Here is a 20,092-nt window from a genome sequence, read left to right as displayed (position 1 = left end):
AATGAAGTGAAAGGTCTAGAATGATCCCGAAGTTTCTAACCTGGGCAGAGAGCAGCTGGCCGGTTAGCTCAGTTGATCAGAGCATGGTGCCGATAACCTGGGCAGATGACGGTCATTGGCTTTGTCTTTATTCATTAAATTCCTGACACCAGAAACTTGGATATTTTGCTCTTCCCCACAGAACTGAATGTCGAATTGGCTATGATGTAGTTTAAAATAACCCCATTTAAAATAGCCCGAGTGGCTCAGTCGGTTAAGTGTCCAAATCTTGATTTCGGCTCAGGTCGTGATTTCAGGATTGTGAGATCGATCCCACACAGGGCTCCACGCTGAGGGTGGAGACTGCTTGGGATTCTCTCCCTCTGCCCTACCCCCACCCCATGCTTACCCACTCGCTCTCTCTCTCTCTCTCTCTCTCTCTCGCAAAAAAAAAAAAAAGCCCCATTTAGCCAATCAATCTCAGTCCCTTGGAAGGCGGCCATTTCCTCCAGAGCCCTTCTGACCACGATGTGAAATGCACCATGAGAGCCAGAGAGGGTCAGAGTCATCCAACCAGACCCTTGGCTCCTCTCAGTTTCCTGGGCTTGAGTAGCCAGGCATGAGCAGCCTGAAGCCCCCACCCACTGGGGACAAGCGGGACAGCAGTGCTGGGAGGGATCCCAGAAGGTGCAGATGAAGAACAGGAGACCCAAAAGGCCAACAGACCCAGCCAGCACCCAGCAAGTTAGCGCTGGAGCTGACACTCAGCCTCAGGCCCCCAGGTCCCCTCCTGTGCTAACCACCCCCTTGTCTTCCTGCCCCTTCTACCCTCCTCTTTCCCCTGGTTTTATTAAGATGTGATTGTCATAGGGGCACCTGGGTGGCTCAGTTGGTTGGGCATCTGCCTTCAGCTCAGGTTATGGTCCCAGGGTCCTGGGGTCAAGTCCCACATGGGCTCCCTGCTCAGTGAGGAGCCTGCTTCTCCCTCTGCTGCTCCCCTGTTTGTTCTCTCTCTGTCAAATCGATAAAATTTTTTTTAAAAAAGATAATCATCATATAACATTGTACAAGTCGGAGGTGTGCAGCATGAGGATTTAACACACATACATATCGTGAAATGCTTACCACAGTAAGTTAACTAATATCCATTATCTCATGCTGTTACAAAATTTTTTTCCTTGTGCTGACGTCTTTTAAGACTTATTCTGTAAGCCACTTTTAAATATACAGCACAACGTCGTTAGCTGCAGTCATCATGTTATACATCACGTCCCCGAACTTATTCACGCTGTAACTGCAAGTTTTTGCTTTTTGACCCCCATCACCCAATTCTCCCGCCCCCTATGCCCTATGTCTTGCAACCACCAATATCATCTGTTTCTATGCGCTTGTTGTGGGTTGTTTCAGAGTTCACACACAGTGACACCCCACAGTATTTATCTTTCTCTGACTCATTTCTCTTAGTAGAAGGAAGTCACTATCCCCAACAGATATGGGCACCTACCTTGTTATTAACAGCACTATTTCCAACAGTCAAGACATGGAAACAACCTAGGCGTCCGTCTCCGGACAAATGGGTTAAAAATGTGATATAAAAAAGAATATTATTCGGCCATAAAAAAGAAGGAAGTCCTGCCGTTTTTGACAACATGGATGGACCTCAAGGGCATTCCGCCCTGCTCTTTTAAGACGCCCCACTGTTTTCTGCCTCGTGCACCTGCACCGTGGTGAACAGAGCAGAGCTCAGTGAGCCGACTCTGCTGGTGGCACGGCAAGGGGGTGGGGATAAGAGTCATTCCTGGGAGCATGGGGATAAATACCAGGGCTCATTGGCCCACTGGGAGACCCTGTGGCCTTCAGTTTCAGGGGTTAGAACCGATGGCCATATTGAGCATCACACAGGACACGCATCCAGCAATGGCTTGAGAGAAGGGTGCGGCTGTCTCCCAACCTCACGCACAAAGCACCCAGATCCCTGTGAATTGTACTGTGAATGTCAGTGACAGTGACGATGGTGATGATGGTGGCCATGATGTCATCCACCCTCCTGAACCCTGCCTAGCTGACATGCCACAGCCCTCAGGGCACTGTCCCCCTATCCAGCCAGCTCCCACTCCTGGGTATCTTGACTTTCCACACCTCAGCCTCTGCTCCTTAAGCGGCAAGCACCCCCACCACTTCCTGGACAGACAGCCTCTCAGGTTTCCCTGCAGAAACCCATACCCACCGCCCCCCAACAGGATAGAATGAGACCAGAAGGACCAACAGCCTCTATGCAAGCTCCCAGGATGGAAAGAAGCAGAGGAAGTGGGAAGTGAACTGGCCTTGCGGGACTCTCCATGCCCCACATCCAGGCCAGGAAGTGACAGCCGGTGGGGGACGTGCAGGTGGACAGTGTATTTCCACGGACCTCTCACATCTAACAGCAGGGCTGGGGCTCCCAGTCTTGGTCTAGGCCCTGCTTGGTGTAAATAATACCTAGAATGCACGCCAAGGCTGCATGCCCAAGGAGCAGGCCCCCACAGCCCGCTGCTCTGACAGGGTTGCCCTGCCCTTCACCCCACTGCCCTGAGGCAGGCAGTGGCCAGCCCCTGCTGCTAACAGACAAATGATGCTGACTTTCTCGGGTTGGAGGGGGAGAGGGGCCACAGGCTGTCTTCCATGCTCTGGGGCAGTCCCCCACTGTCATGGAAGGGGCAGGGGTTTCTGGCCTCACTCGGCAGGAAGGTGGGGGAGAGGAGCGATGGAGAGACAGAGAAAGCAGCTCGGTGGTCATTGTGGGCTGCCTGCCCTTCCTCTTACTCAGCTCTCTTCCCTCCTGAACTACATCGTGGGGTCCCCAGTGGCTGGAGGGCACGGTAGGACTGAAGCTCAGACTTCCCCACATGTTCTTTGCTGTTTCCTCACAACAGTCCTGCTAAGCAGATGCTATGATCATTTCTCCGTGCCAATGAAGAAGCAGGCTCTCTGATGCTGAATAAGGACCATCTGAGGAATGCCCAGCCCGAGCCCAGCCTTGAACCCAGGCAGCCCCACCAGGAGCCCAGGCAGAGAGGGAGCCAGCCCTGCAGAAGTGTCGCATGGACTGAAGATCCCCGATGTCCCCCGGCTTCCATCCAGAGCTTGTCTCACCCACTGTCCCCGGCCCCCAACCCCTGGGCCTGGTTGGACACAGTTTCTCAGCTAGCCCTGTTCATTTTCGGAGCTCAAAGGGGCTCCAGAAGATACTTGCATTTTAACAAGAGACCCTTTGCAAATCTGAGAGGAAGGCTTTGGTGGTGATGTTTCGGACACACAATCCCACGCTTGCACATCCCCAAACTTTCCTACCAATGAGAATGTTCTTCCTGCTGGAGTGGGACAACGACCCAACCAGTCTTGAGGGCAGTAAGCAAACTCCAGTTTGCCTAAGCAAGCTCGGTCCTCTTGAGACCCAGATAAGTGATTTCCTGGACAGCTGTGAGAAAGAGCATGTGCAGCCGTAGAAGCGGGCAGGGTCCATGAGTGGTCAGGTGGCCGGGAGAGGCACACGGGATGAGGCTGAGTAAGAGGATCCCCTTCTTTCATGGATGTGACCACATGGCAGATGTGGATTTCACGTTCTGATTTCTATGCGGCCTTCATTCCCTCCAGGTCTCTACTTCAGCACCAGGACCAAAGTCACCTGCCAGATCACTCTCTTGCCACCTGCCCAGAAGGTGGGTGTCAGAGAGCCTGCTTTCCTCCCTGCTCAAAGAGAAATGGCTCTGTGTCTTCTGTCCTCCTCCCCACGGGGCTGAGAATACTCTGTGACTCTCTGAGCTGGTGTGACTGTCTCCAACCTCAGCAGGACCTCCACCAGCAACAAAGGCCCATCCATAGCCCGAAACAACGCGAAACCTCTTTCCTCAAGGCCCGATGTATCACTCGTTCCCAGCACCATGAGAGACCTCATCTAATTCCAAAAATTTAAAAGGAGAAAAAAGAAGAAAACCATCAGAGGAACTTCCCCCATTGCCTTTTCCTTCCTGGGCTCCTTCTTCCTGCCCCATCCCTCCTAGTCTACAAACCTACTCCCATCCTCCTGGCCACATATAGCCCCCTCACCTGGCTAAGGCCAGTCTCTCCTGCACTCCCGGACCCCATGCCTCGTCCCAGCACCGCCCCCCTTAACCTTCCATGGCTGCTCGACTCCCTGCTGGGGTTTCCATCACTGCCCACAGCTCAATCGATCGCATACTTACCTCTTCCCAGACACCGCCAACACCAACAGGAAGCAAAACCAGATCAACAAAGAAGCAAAACTAAAATACAAGAAAGTAATAACAGTCCAAGGGAAACCAAACCAAACAAAACCTGTCCACCAACCCTCCTCTTGGCTTCACAGCCAGACTGGTGAAGGAGGTGCCCCCTTGTGCATTTGGAGAGGACAGGTGAAATTATTTCACCAACTTTATTGAGGAATGATTTGGATATAATAAAATGTACCCATGTTACATATATATTTTGATAAGTTTGGCCAACATGCACACCCATGTAACGATTACCTTGATCAAAATATAGAACATTTTCATCACATAGAAAAGTTCCCTTGTGTCCCTTTCAATCAATATCCTACCACTCCCACCTCTTGACCCCAGGCAACCACTCATCTGCTTTCTGTCTCTCTGGATGGATTTGTCATTTCTAGAGTTTCATATAAATAGAATCTTAGAGAATATACTCTTTTATACCTAGCTTCTTTTGCTCATCATGAAATCTATGAAACTCATCCATGTTATCAAGTTTTAAGCAATTTGTTCTTTTTTATGGTGGTTTGTTTCTAGTATTCCATTGTATGAATATGTCATAATTTGTTTATCCATTCATCTGTCAATGGACATTTGGGCTGCTCCAGCTTGAGATATTATGAATAAAGCTTTGTCTTTGTGTGAACATGTTTTCTTTATTCTTGGTAAAAACCTAGTTGTTGGATAGCTGGGTCATGTGGTCAGTGAATATTTAGGTTTATAGAAAAACCATTTTGTTTTTCAAAATGGTGGTACCATTTTGCTCTCGTACAGAAATGCATGAGTCCCAGTTCCTCCTCCTACCAATATTTGATATTATGTGCCTTTTAAAATTTTAGTTATTCTGGTGGGTGAGATTTTAATATGTATTTTCCTAATAACTACTGATGTCAGACAACATTTCACATGCCTATTGGCCATTGTATATCTTCTTTTGTGACATGTGTGTTGAAATCTTTTTCACATTTCCTATTGGGCTCTGTGTATGTGTATCAGATACATACTTGATTCTCACTTGCAGTCGTTATGGGCTATAAAGTCACCACAAACACTGACCTAGCAAATACCCTCCTAGAGTAAATACAGCACTAGGTTCTACGAGTCTCTGGTCACAACATTTTCATCATCTGACAAATACATAAACTTGTTTTATGTGTGTTTCTGTTTCAGGCACCTTATTTTACCTATTTTGTCAATTCTTTAACATTGAACTCATGGCCAACAGCATTTTAATTTATTCCTGAAAATTATCTAACACAGGGGAGCCTGGATGGCACAGTCTATTAAGCATCCAACTCTTGGTTTCAGCTCAGGTTGTGATCTCAGGATCTAACTCCAGGCTGGGCCACACCCTGAGGGTAGTCTGCGTGAGGCTCTCTTTCCCTCTCCCCTTGTCTCTCCCCACCACCCCTCCTGCCATGCTCTCTGACACTTGCTCTCTCTCTAAAATAAATAAATTTGAGTCAGAAAGAAAGAAAGAGAGAGAGAAAGAAAGAAAGAGAGAGAGAAGAAAAGAAAAGGAGGAGGGAGAAAGGTGGGCACCTCGGTGGCTCAGTGGATTAGGCATCTGCCTTCAGCTCAGGTCATGATCCTAAGGTCCTGGGATTGAGCCCCTCATCAGGCTCCCTGCCCAGCGGGAAGCCTGCTTCTTCCTCTCCCACTCTCCCTGCATGTGTTCCCTCTCTGTCAAATAAATAAATAAAATCTTTGGAGGGAAGGAAGGAAGGAAGGGGAAGAAAAACAGAGCTCTAACATGTATTTTCTCCATAAGACACATCACAGCTTGTTTGTACCAGCCAGCACTATGGTTGGACACCATTTAAAAAAGCAAAATCACGAACAAAACACACAAGACTGCAAGACACATGGCGTGACACAGACCACAGAAGGGACAATTTGGTTACAGCACGAGGGCTGAAACACAAAGCAGAGATTGGCTTTTCAACCCCAGCTGGAATGTGCACATCCAGAAACTCAAATTTTTGTTGCCACAAGTCACTGTAAAAGTGCCAGAAGTATTGAATTGGGGGTCACAAGTAAGTGTTAATGAGTAGATGAATTGTTGTACGGAATCCACATTTAACAAGATGCAGCTACAAATATTCAGAGGAATACATGACCCAAGTTGGATACAAGACCTTTGTCAGATGGAAGTAGTGTGACGATTTGCTCCTGGACTGTCTTTTGAAAAGCAGATCTTAGTTTCCTGAAGACTGGCTTATCAATGTTTCTTTTTATGATTTGTGATTTTTGCATTTCTCAGATACATCAATCTTCGCCCAACCCAAGGTCTTGAAGACTTTTCCCTACATCACCTTCTAGAAGTTTTATTGAACTAACTTTATTATTTAGGTTTATGATCCATTTTGAGGTTATGTTTGTGTTTAGCCTAAGGTAAAGTTGAGATGTATTTTTTCCCCATGTGAATATCCAAGGATTCCATCGCTTCATGTTGACAAGACTACCCTTTTGTTCATTGGATTACCTTGGAGGTTCTGTCAGAAATTAGTTGACCCTCTATGTGTAGGTCTATTTCTGGATTCTCTTTGATATGCCATTGATCTATGTGTCCATCCTTTTACCAGTACCACAGTTTTTGTACCTTCATAATAAGTCTTGAAATCAGGTATTGTAAGCCTCCTTTTGTCTTCTTTTTTCAAAATTGTTTGACTCTTCTATACCCTTCACATCTTCATATAAATTCTTTGTCCAGTTCAATGGGTCTACAATTGGAATTTCATTGAATCTACAGCTCAATTTGGAGAGGACTGACACCTTAACAGTATCGAGTCTTCTACTCTAAGTGTGATCTATCTTTCTATTGATTTAATCTCTTTAATTACTCTCCGGGATGTTTTGTTTTCCAGATACATATCTTGCATGTATTGTTATTCATTTTCTTCCTTTTTAATGCTATTGCAAATGATATAAGTTTTAATATTAAAATATTTGGTGTTATAGATAAAAATATATTTGATTTTTATGTATTGATCTTATATGATCCTGCTAAACACTTATTAGTTCTAGAAGTTCTTCATAGATTCCTTAGGATTTTATACACATACAATCATATCATCTGCAAATAAAGACAGTTTTACTTTTTCCTTTTCAATCTGGATGCCTTTTATTTCTTTTTCTTATCTCATTATAACAGCTAGGACCTCTAGTACAATGTTGAATAGATGTGGTAAGAGTGGGCATTTTTGTTTTGTTTCCAATCTGAGAGAGAGAACATTCTGTGTTTCACCATTAAATATGACATTTGTGGCAGGTTTTTCACAGATGGTCTTTATCAGTTTGAAGACCTTTCTTTCTTTTCCTAATTCTCTGAGAGGCTTTCTCATGAAAGTTGTTGAATTTTGCCAGATTTTGTCAAATGTTTTTTCTATATCTGTTGAGATAATCATACGGGTTTTCCTCATTCTGTTAATATGGTGGATTACATCACTTTGTTTTTGAATGTTAAACCAACTTTGTATTCCAAGGATGAACTCCACATGGTCATGGTGTATTTTTAACTTTTTTATATAACAATACATGTTACTGGATTCAACTTCGTAATGTTTTACCAAATATTTTCATGTCCTTGTTCATAAGGGTTATTGTCTTTCGTTTTCTTCCTTTGTAATGTATTTGTCTGGTTTTTGCATTAGGGGGATGCTGGCCCCATAGAATGAGTTGGGAAGGGCGCCTGGGTGGCTCAGTGGGTTAAGCCGCTGCCTTCGGCTCAGGTCATGATCTCAGGGTCCCGCATCGGGCTCTCTGCTCAGCAGGGAGCCTGCTTCCTCCTCTCTCTCTGCCTGCCTCTCTGCCTACTTGTAATTTCTCTCTGTCAAATAAATAAATAAATCTTTTAAAAAAAAAAGAATGAGTTGGGAAATTGTCTCTCCTTTCCCATTTTCTGAGTTTGTGTAGAATTAGCATTGTTTTATTCTTTAAATGTTTGTTTGAGTTAATCTGCAGTTTCATTTGAGTGACAGCTTATATTTAAAATGGGGTCTAAAAGATGCTTAGCAGTTCTGCGTACAAAAGTCGGCTATTCTGGAGTGTCACTGTAGGGTGATCTGGATGGACTATTTAGTAAAGGAATCTCTAATATCACTATCTGTTAGTCTTTCTTCTTGCCTGGTTACAGTCCCCTAGAGAAGGCTTTTCCACTCTCCAGCTAGAAGGGGATAGGCCAGAGGCCTGCCCTGTGGGAGCCCAAAGGGGGAGGGAGGGAACATTCTTATTTGACTTCATTTTCAGTCCACCCTCTAGAGTTCCATGGTGTCAACAGTTCCTAAACCTTTTGAGGATTGTGTGTTACAAATTGGGTTGGTTCTAGGCTTTCCCTACTGCCACCTCAGGATTTGGTGGGGCGGGGTTTAGTCTGAAAAGCTAATTACAGTTTATCTGGTTTCCAGCTTCTAAACTTTCTTTTCTCTCATTAGTCCTGTCCTGTAAGTTATGCTTTTCAAAAACAACCTATACTATTATTTGAGTATAGTTTCAAGAAAGCACTAAAGCAGATATGCATGTTTCATCTGCCATATTAACCCCATAAAGAACTTGATTTTCTTTTCTTTTTTTTTTTAAGATTTATTTATTTATTTGAGAGAGAGCATGAGGGGAGAGGAACAGAGAGAGAGAGAGAGAGAGGAAGCAGACTCCCTGCGGAGTGGGAAGCCTCACACAGGGCTCCATCTCACAATCCTGAGATCACTACCTGAGCCAAAACCAAGAGTGGAGTGCTTAACTGACTGAGCCTTGTAAGCACCCATTTTTATTTTCAATCCACTGCCATCTGGCTTCTGATCCCACCACTCCACAGAAAGCTGCTCCTTCCTAGCTTAATTAACTCCTACTTACCAGGTACAATGAGCCTCAACCAACCTTTATCTTTCCCAACTTCTCACCAGCATTTGATATCACTAGGTTCCCCTGCTTGACACCTCTTCCTTCCTAGGTTTCAGAGACCTCACTGGGAGGTCACTGGTCTCCTGGTCTCCCACATATTTCTCTGGCTTAGTGACCTTCAACACTCCAACTGGAGCCATCTTCTCTCCCCCCGTCCATGTCCATAATCGTCCTTGGAGAAATCATTCAGATCCACGTCAATGACTCCCAAGTCCATTTATCATCTGCCTCTCCTCCAAGTTCCAGATCCATGTACACAACTGTCCACCAAGTCTTCTCATCCATGAACATCACACCTCTATTTGATCAAGACGTTTATGTCCTTCAGTAGAGATTTGCTGTCTTCTTAAAAATCTTGCAAATTTTCTGTTATGTGTGTTCCTGTGTTCTTTATAGTTATGTTGCTATCATAGTTGGAACCTCTTTGATATTACTTTGATGTTACTTTTTCTAACTGGCCATTCTGAGGCACTGGCCTTCTGATGATTTCCTATGGGGTCACCTGTATCAGGCCACCTTGAGCCTCACTTGTATTCTCTCTAAGAGTCTATCCATTGATCCTCTTGGATAATATAGGTAGACAATCACGTCCCCTGTAAATGAAGACTTTGTCCCTTCCTGTCCTTTCTCTTGTCTTGCTATGCTGGGTCAGCTTCCAGGACAGAACCGAATGATGGAGGGGCAGGCATGCATGTCGTATTCCCTCTTTGAATGGAAAGAATGTTTCTGAGTTTTCACCATTAAATTCCAGGTTTACTCTGGTCAGGACCACTTATCACGTTAAGGGTATTCCCTTCTACTTGAAGTTTGCCAAGAGATATTATCAAGAGTGGGTATGACTTTGATCAGTTTTCTTTGGTCTCTGTTAGAGACATCACAAGGCTTTTTTCTTTTAAGCTGTTATTCTACTAAATTACACCAGTGGACTATTGTTGAATTAACCCCAGAGCCATTGTTCTGGCAGCCTTCTCAACACCTTAACCCCACTGTGTAATGATTTCTCCTTCTCAGGGGAGTGGACAGAGAAAATAAACCAGGGCCCATGTTCTCAGGCAAGTTTCACTAGTATCTGTTAGTCCCCTTACTAGAAGATAGTCTCAGGTAGCAACATCATGTAGGTCTGTCTACACACTTGCCTTGTCTGATCAGTCTCTGGGTTTGCTTATTGTTTAGTGAAGAGTTGGACACTTCGGGTCCTGAAGGAGGATGGAGTCAAGCTAGGCTACAATCCAGACCTGTGATTTTTGGCTTTTAGGGATATAAGCAGCCATTTAGAACACCTCCGCACCCACCTGCTCATGCCCTCAGTGCCTGGGTATGGATGACAGCCAAACCCTTCTGTGTCCACCTGTAGGACAAGGAAGCCACCACCTCCAGAGTCCAGGACATGCAGACTTAGGAGAAATTTTACCCTTGATAGAAAGAAGGCTGGGGCTGAACAACATTTTTGCTAGTCTCCATCTCTTGGTGTCTTGAAAGTTCATCTCTCTGAGATCAAAGGAATCAAAAGTAAAGAGTCTCCCAGAAAGGGAATTAATTGCCAATTTCATCAAGCCTCAACCCAGTAATGGTGTAATGTTCTTCAAATGCACCATAATTTATTGGGGATTTTGGTTTGGGGATGAATGTGTGGGATGAACCCAGTTTTTTTTTCCATGCACAGCATGAACTTGGGGAGCTTTAAAAAAAAATACAGGACAGGGCCCAAGCCCTGGAGATTCTCATCCAGTTGCCCAAAGATGGAAACAGGCATCTGTATTTTTTTTTAATGATTTATTTATTTATTTGAGAGAAAGGAAGAGAGAATGGGGGGAGTGGGGCAGAAGGACAGGGAAAAAGTCCCAAGCGGAGTCACTCTGAGCATGGAGCCCGACATGAGACTTGATCTCATAACCCCAAGATCATAACCTGAGCCAAAACCAAGAGCCACATGGATAACTGACTTCACCACCCAGGTGCCCCAGGAGCCTTTTTTTAAAGAAGTGGTTTAGAGGGCTCTTAAGGACAGTCAGGTTTGGGAACCCCTGACCAGGAAGATACCGGAAGGTCCCGGCCTCAGCCTCATCACCACTGAGATCTAGGGATTCCTGTAGGGTCTTAGAGATAACATGGAAACCACAGACCTTCTAGCCTGATCTAGTCAAAGTGAAGCAGGAGTGTGTGCCTGTGTGTGTGCCTGTGTGTGTGTGCACGTGCACGCATACTGCTGAATCCAGCTCTCTCTGGGAAATGGGAGACTCTGATTTCATAAACCTGTGGTCCCTGGCCTGATAATCCTGAGGATTGTGAGTATCTATCTGTGGTACAAACACCTATATACTCTTTAAAGCTCTTTTTCAAGTATGTGTCAATGTGTTTGTGATACCTACAATACAACATCATTTAAAAACACTGCTGAACTCAGAGCAGCCTTTTATAAGTTTTACATTTTTATTTACAGTTTACTATTTATTATTATTATTTATTATTTATTTATTATTTATTATTTACAGTTACTAGAAGTGTACCTACTATTATCCGTGTCTCCGGTAAGGGGCCCATCTGTGCTCTATCTGTTGATTTTTAAATTTTAAGTAGGGATCTTCATTCATTGAAAGGCTGGGAAGTCCTAGGGAAAGGCCCCCTGGAGCCAGCAGCGTCCTTCGAGTTAACAGCAGCTGGGAGGTTGCTGCCCTGTCCACTGGGCAGGCAGTCACTCCCCCACACCGCCCCACCCCATCCACTCGGGTGACCAGCTGCCCGGGTGCTATCCAGGACTTGAGTCATCCCAGTCTGTGACAGTGAGGGCTCCGTTATAAAAAAGACTCAGGACCCAGGGATGGAGTGGGTCATTTGACGACAGAACTGTACTGGGGGTGAGGGGGAGGGCACTATGGCTGCCATCCAAGGGCACGCCTGCTCTCCTCCCCCACTTCGAGCTGATTCTTAGATCCTCGAGGGATTTCTCAGTCCTCCTAACTTTGAGTGGGAGAAGTCGATGTATTAATGGTCTCAAAAGCTTCTCTAAGGGCCATGAAGACACTATGCATAAGCTCTCATTACCTAACCAACCTCAAGATGTGAAAACTATAAATCTGGTGACTGACTCACACGCTTAAATCAGATGGTCACAAAACTCCCCCATGACTCCCTACTTGAGGGGACACCAGACTTTGCTCCTGTGAACCTCAAGAGCTCAAAAGCCCTGACAATACTACAGCCTTGAGAACACACAAGACATCTGAGGGTGAGTGTGTGTGTGTGTGTGTGTGTGTGTGTGTGTGTGTTGTAAAAGACTGCATTTTCCTGAATTATCTTGAAACCCCCTGGCCTCGCAGCATTTTCCCCAAACCCTGTGCACTCCAGATGGGAAATTCTATTGGTCCTGAGTAAATGCAGTTTCTGAGAAATAACCAATCCTACCTTCTCAAGGGTCCTTTTATTCTTACTCTTGCCAACCAAGCCAGGTGTACCTGCTGTTTGGAAGATGCATTAGGCCACTTCACTTTAATGAACAACCTACTTCCGTACCTATTTTTGCCAACTGTAAGAACTCCAAATTGGATTTTGCTCTTATGAGAAAAGGCAAAAATAGCCGTCCAGTGTTTATTTTTCAGCGAGCCATCCCAGAGGCAGCGAGGGCCCAGAGCGGGAGTAGCGCCGCCCAGCGACTTCCCCAGGAACTACACCTCAGCCTCAGCCTCCAGCCTCCAGTGCTTTGAATCTGTACTTGATCTCAATTTCTTTTGTGCATACATTAGCAAGGTACGTCCTAAGATATCAAAAAAGCCCCCGAGAGCTTATTTTTGGGGTCTGGGAATGCTCAAAAGCTTTTCCCATATAAATTAATGGTAATCGCGCCTTCAAATTATGCCACTTTGGCTCAGGGAGGGTTTCATAGAAATGCTCTGCTTGCCCATAGCGGAGAAACCTGTAATCTTGTTTTGCTAAAACTTTGATGACAGAATGCTTAGAACTTTGCTCTTGCTTCCATTGTTAGAAGTGGTGCCGTTTGTTCTCAGTGCCTGTACCCCCTTCCCTGTACCCCCCACCCCTCCCCAGCAAAATCCTTTCCTGTCCAGATTCTAGTGCTTTGAAGCAGCTGTCTTCCTCCCACACAACGTAATAATAAGGAACTCCTGGGCGCCTGGGTGGCTCGGTCGGTTAGGCATCTGCCTTCCGCTCAGGTCATAATCCCAGGGGTCCTGGGATGGAGTCCCTGAAGCAGGATCCCTGCTCAGTGGGCAGTCAGCTTCTCCCTCTCCCTCTGCCCCTCCTGCCCTTGTGCTCACTGGTGTTCTCAAATAAATAAATAAGACCTTAAGTGGGGGGTGGGGAGAGACAGGAATTCCTCCAAGTTTTATTTCCATACAGGGAAAGAGGGGCTGGATGGGCCCAGTGGTGGGAGTGGTTTCTCCCTGTTGAAGGCTACCTACCGGCTTTGGGCTGGGGGCTGCCAGTCTGAAGTCTTCCTGGATGGCTCTGGGGAGGTGAGTAGCCCTATCCAACCCTGGAAGTGGAGAGCAAGGCCTACTGGAGGCCTAGTCACAGCCTACAGATGTGGGGTTAACAGGCATAAAGCTCCCCCTGGGGGAGTAGGTAAGGAGAGCTGGCGGTTGGTGGGGAAGCCTTTCTCCCCCCAAAGGGTGTTGCCACCACAATGTCTGTGGGGCCTCTGGAAAGGGCAGGGCAGCATCTAGGCAGGAAGAGACTGCAACATGGCAAGACTGGTGCTCACCAAGGGGACATTAGGAAGGGGTACAACTGTGTACAAAGACTGCTGTGAACCCAGCATTAGCAAAGGGCCTGAGTGAAGACAAACTCTCCCCACTTTTTTTAAAAGATTTTATTTATTTATTCGACAGACAGAGATCACAAGAGGGCAGAGAGGCAAGCAAAGAGGCGGGGGGGAAGCAGGCTCCCTGCTGAGCAGAGAGCCTGATGCAGGGCTCTATCCCAGGACCCTGAGATCATGACCTGAGCTGAATGCAGAGGCTTAACCCACTGAGCCACCTGCCCCCCAAACTCCCCCTTTAAAAGATTGAGGTATGGGGGTACCTGGGTGGCTCAGTTGGTTAAGCATCTGACTGGATCTCAGCTCAGGTCTTGATCTCTGAGTCATGAGTTCAAGCCCCTCACTGGACTCCATGCTGGGTGTCGAGCCTACTTTAAAAAAAAAAAAAAAAAAAGTTATCAAGAGGTTTCCTGAGAGCCACAGAGACTGACTCATTGGCTTGTTTGCCCTAGATGAATGCCCTTGGCCATGCTGATGATAATCCCCCCTACCCTTGATGTGACCTCTGGCATCTGCCCCAAGAGACTTCTCCTAGGCCTGGCCTCAGGAGGCAGAGAAAAATCTATGCTGGTCTTCTGTCCTGGGCCCTAAGGATGACATACTTTGAAGAGAGTTTAACATCAGTTTTGACTGATGTTGAATCCCCATGGAACTAGGATCCATACTTTTGCACCAGCAGCCGCATTTGTAAGATGAAAATCTTACCCTGATTTTTCAGTTGTATCGCAATGTCCTTAAAGAGAGAATCTCCTGGTTGATGTTTACTAGACATGAATTGAGCTGATCTCCAGTGGCACAATGAGACAAAAATAAAACAGCTCTGCTGTGCGGTGCAGACCCTCCACGGACACCCAGCAGGCAGGATGCAGCTTTCTTCCCAAGGAGTGACCACAGCCAACGATAAATGCATAAACACATGCCAAACAGTATTCTCTGTAAGGATGAGTATCTCAACACCAAAGTACAGAACAAATGTCTGAGGGTCTGGGATGGCTGACTTCATGCTAAGAAAAAGGCAGGAGTGTACCTGCCTGGTAGAGGTTACGGCAGAAGGATCGTCATTGGTCCCAAGTATGCTCCGAGTGAGGCACCTTCTGCCCTGTGTCCAGGTCTTGTTTGCCAGCAAGTGTTGCTTTTTCCTAAAAAGATGAACCCTTAGAAGCTGCAGGGTTGGACTGGTGAGAGGAACCAGGCCCACCTTACCCAGGTCCAAGAGTGCCCAAACTAGACGGCTCCCCTCCCAGGACTGCCACTTGTCTCCTGTAGCCCATCAGCCACCGCTCTCCTCCATGGCCCTGCCTCACAAGCTCCCCTCCCTCTGATATGGGTCTTGGGCTGCCCCGGCAGGCAGTGTCGATTTTATAAACAACATTCATGTCATTCCTCATTTTCAGAAAGCTGAGACTGCGTGCTGGAGGTGCGTAAAGTGGTTAAGCAGCGTGACTGATGTCACACAGCAGCTTGGCGGACTCTGCACTACGGTCCCCAGATCCCGCAAGCTCCCTGCAGCGGCCCCCCACCCCGACTTATGCTATAGATATACTAGAAATGCTAGTAGACATTTATAGTCCCTGTCCCCTGGGGATCCCACCTCTAGCACTGCAAATTGGAATGATTTATCTATGAAGTAAGCAAGCATTCCTAATTACAAAATATTTCTTTGAGAGAGTAGAGTTGCATTTCTACTAGAATCATCAATTTCTATGTTGTAGTAGGTACTGCGGCATTGGATAAATGGAACAGAGGCTATTTGCAGGAGCGCTCCCTGCCCCCTGCTGGTTGTAAGTGTAAGTCTTGAACAGTCTCAGGTTTAAACAACATAAACTGCACACGTTTAAACTTACCAAAACTTTGACATAAGCACATGAAATCGCTATGAAATCATCATAACCAAAATAATGAATATATTAGCCCCCAAACTTTCTTTATGCCCCTTTGTCATCCCTCCCACCCTGCCCACCCCTCTCCTAGTATTATTGGTTTACACTTAAACAATACAAATTACCCAATCTGAACAACAGAGCGTGAGCAGACGACAAAAACTAAACAGAGCCCGAGAGACATGTGGGGCTACAGCAAAAGATCTCACGCTTCTGTCATCAGTGTCCCAGTAGGATGTGGGTGAGTGGGTACAGTTGGGGGGAGAAAAGCCCAAGAAATAAGAAAATAATAATACAACCCACAGAACGGGAGAAAACTTTTGCAAGTCATATATCTGATAGAGGGCTTGTATCTAGATTCTATAAAGAACTATTCCATTCAATAAAAACACAAATACCCGAGTTTTTAAATACACAAAGGATCTGATTAGACATTGCTCCAAAGAAGATAGACAAATGGCCAACGAGCCACAAAAAGATGCTCAACGTCCTTAGCCATTAGGGAAATGCAAATCAAAACCACAATGAGGGGCACCTGGGTGGTTCAGTGGGTTAAGCTTCTGCCTTCGGCTCAGGGCATGATCTCAGGTCCTAGGATCGAGGCCCGCATCAGGCTCTCTGCTCAGCGGGGAGTCTGCCCCCCCCCACCGCCGCCTGCCTCTCTGCCTACTTATGATCTCTTTCTCTCTGTCAAATAAATAAATAAAATCTTAAAAAAAAAAGAATTACGTAAAAAAAAAACAAAAAAACCTACGACAAGATGCCACTTCATTCCTACTAGGGTAACTATCATCAAAAGATGGAACAAATATTGGCAAAGATGTAGAGAAACCCTTGTTCGTCACCAGTGGGAACGTGAAGTGGTGCAGCCACTGTGGAAAACACGTTAGCAGTTCCTCAAAGGGTTAAGCATAGAATCATGGTATGACCCAGCAAGTCCACTCCTAGGTATATACCCCCAATCAAAAACTGGTCTACACAAAAACTGGCACAAAAATGTTCATAGCAGGGGGGCACTTGGGTGGCTCAATGGGTTAAAGCCTCTACCTTCAGCTCAGGTCATGATCCCAGGGTCCTGGGATAGAGGCCCGCATCGGGCTTCTCTGCTCTGCAGGGAGCCTGCTTCCCCCTCTCTCTCTGCCTGCCTCTCTGCCTACTTGTGATCTCTGTCTGTCAAATAAATAAATAAAATCTTAAAAAAAAAAATGTTCATAGCAGGGACACCTGGCTGGCCTCAGTCAGAAGAGCGTGTGACTCTTGATCTCACGGTTATAGGTTCCAGCCCCATGTCGGGTATAGAACCTACTTAAAAAATCTTTTTTTAAAAGTTCATAGCAGCATTATTCGTAAGAGCTAAAAGGTAGAAACACGTGTCTATCAACTGATGAGTGTATAAATAAAAATGTGGTTTATCTACACAATGAAGTATTTTTTGGCAATAAAACCGAATGAAGTACTGACAGATGTATATGAATGAATCTTGAAAACATGACACTCATTCAAAAACATCAGTTACAAAAGACCATGTATTGTGGGACTGCACGTGTGAAATGTCGAGAATAAGCAAATCCATAGAGAGGAGATCAGTGGTTACCACAGGCTGAGAAAGGGGGTCCTGGGAAGGTACTGCTAATGGGTACAGAGGGCCTTGTTCTTAAAAAGCTCTTAAAATTGATTATGCTAATGGTTGTACAACTCTGTGAATAAACTAAAAACTACTAAACCATTAAGAGAAAATTCAGAAGAAATTTTAGGAGAAAAATGTCCAAGTTTGGCAAAAGACAGATACACCTATAGATTCAAGGTGAGCAACCCCCCCCCCCAAATAAATGGAAAGAAATCTATCCCAAGACATATTGTAATCAGACTACAAAACACTAGACAAAGAAAGGTTCTTGAAAGCAGAGAGAGAAAAACAGCATCTTGTCTGTAAAGGGAAACCATTCAAAGGAAAGGAAATTGTCATCAGAAACCAAGGAGGCCAGAAGAAGTGGCCTATTTGTTGAGTGGTGAAAGGCACTGTCAGTCTGAGCCGGATACCTGGCTCTGGGACCTACTCTGAAAGTGGAAGTAGAACCACAGCTGTAGTAGCTGCATTATTAACTTAGCTCCACATTTTGTTCCCCACCTAATTCACTTTACTTTGTTCGCCTCTATCCCGTTTACACACTGATGAGGACTGGACGGTAACATTGGTCTATTGACATAGCTGACGTGCCAGGTCCCAAAGAGTGCCTCACTGTCCAGAAGAATGCTCACCTCCAGACTGTTTCAAAGCCCCAATCCAGCCACTCAAGGTTCCAAGAAACCCCCTACACTCCTCTCCCACACGCAGGCTGTCCCTAGACTCAAGAAGGCAAAGGAGCTTTGGGACTGATCCCCTGGATTCTCGTTGGGCTGCCCTTCTGATAACAAAGCTTTCTTTGGTTCAAAACCAGTGTCCCAGTCAGACATTGGCTTACTGTGCACTGGGGACACGGACAAGCTTGAGTATGGTAATAAACCTGGATTCTCTAGCTGGTGAAACTAGTCTTAAGGAATGAAAAATAAAGACATTCTCACTGGAGGAAAACTAAGAATTTGCTAGCTAAAGGAAGTTCTTAAAGCAGGAAGGAAATGTATGAGATAATCGATATACTTACTTATTTGCTTATTTATTATAGAAAACATATCTATATTATATATATAGTAGAAAATATAAAATAAAATAAATTGCTCTATACATAAACATATCTGTGTATGTATATACATACATAGTCTGTATATACATATACAAATACATATTTGGCCCTAGTTCCTGGCACAGAGATCTTAAAACCACTGTCATTTCTTAAGTGATAAGAGCATTGGCAAAATCTTTTATTCTAATAATTGGTCTTTGACCCCAGTTCCTGACAGTTCCTCGAACCCTTGGAATTTCCTAGGTGATGACAGGGTCTTTTGTTCTAATGAGGTGACTCTTGATGGGCTCCTGGATGGGGTCTGGTCACCAGACAGACCAAGCCGTGATTAGCTTAGAATTTTCAGCCCCACCTCCCATTCTCCAGAGAGGGGAGAGGGGCTGGAAATGGGGTTAATGATCCCTCATGCCCGTGTGGTAAAGCCACCATAAAACTCCCAGCACTACAGGGTCCTGGGGGCTTCTGGGTTGGTGAACACACAGAGGTGCTGAGACTGGCACATCCTTTCCCATGCACCTTGCCCGAGGCTCTTCTCCATCTGGATGTTCCTCTGGATCTTTTATCGTATCCTTTTATGATCAACTTGTATACAGGAAGTAAACTGTGAGCTGCTCTAGCAAATTCACCAAACCCAGCGAGGCTGCTGGGGGAACTCAGAAGCACAGGGGACAACCCACCTGTGACTGGAATCTAACGTAGGGTGAGGGCGGTCTTGTGGGACTGAGCCTTCAACTGGCGGGATTGGACCCCACCTTCAGGTCAACAGTGTCAGAATTGTGTTAAATCGCAGGACACGCGAACTGCCTAGGGAGAAAAAAGCCCACAAGTCTGGTGTCAGAAGTGCTGTGAGTTCAGCAATAAAGGGGATATGCAGGAGAACGGGGTGTTTCCTACTCAGAATGCTAACAGAGACTCCTGGAAGGTCAGGACAGAAGAACTGAAAGAATAAAAATATGAGTAGGGCACGTCCGACTGGCTCTTGATCTAAGGGTCTTGAGTTCGAGCCCCACATTGGGGGCAGAGTTTACCTAAAATAAATAAATAAATAGGGGAGCCTGCGTGGCTCAGTCAGTTAAGAATCTGACTCTCGATAGCTCAGGTTCTGATCTTAGGGTTGTGAGTTCAGGGCTTGCGTGGGGATCCATGCCCAGTGTGGACACTGCTTAGAAAAAAAAAAATGAAAATGAAAAAAATAAATCAATAAAATTTTAAAATATGGGTAAATAAAATAGGCTTTTGTTTTTGTCTTGAGTTTTCCATATTATGTTTGATGGTTGAAGCAAAAAGTATAATATCTAACATGGTCCTAAATGTAGGTAGAGGAAATTTTGAAACACTTACAGACACTAGGGAAGGTAAGGGATTTAAAGGGAGGTAAGGTTTCTATACTTCAAACGGGTAAAATATCAGCCCAGTAGACAGGTGATGAGTCAAATATGCATAATGTAATACCTAAAGCAATCACTAAAACAGCATACAAAGTAATTTAAAAAAGAGAATTTCTAGTCAAAAACAACATGGTTTGCCCATTTTCCTCTAGTTTCAAGCTGAGTGACTAATCAAGTCATTGGGTTGACTCACTGAATTCAGTGTCTGCCTTTGGCTCAAATC

This window comes from Mustela nivalis, assembly GCF_964662115.1.
Source record: "Mustela nivalis genome assembly, chromosome: 8".
NCBI classification, from domain to species: Eukaryota; Metazoa; Chordata; class Mammalia; order Carnivora; family Mustelidae; genus Mustela; species Mustela nivalis.
The sequence above is the reverse complement of the archived record's forward strand: the minus strand, read 5'-3'. Positions refer to the sequence as shown.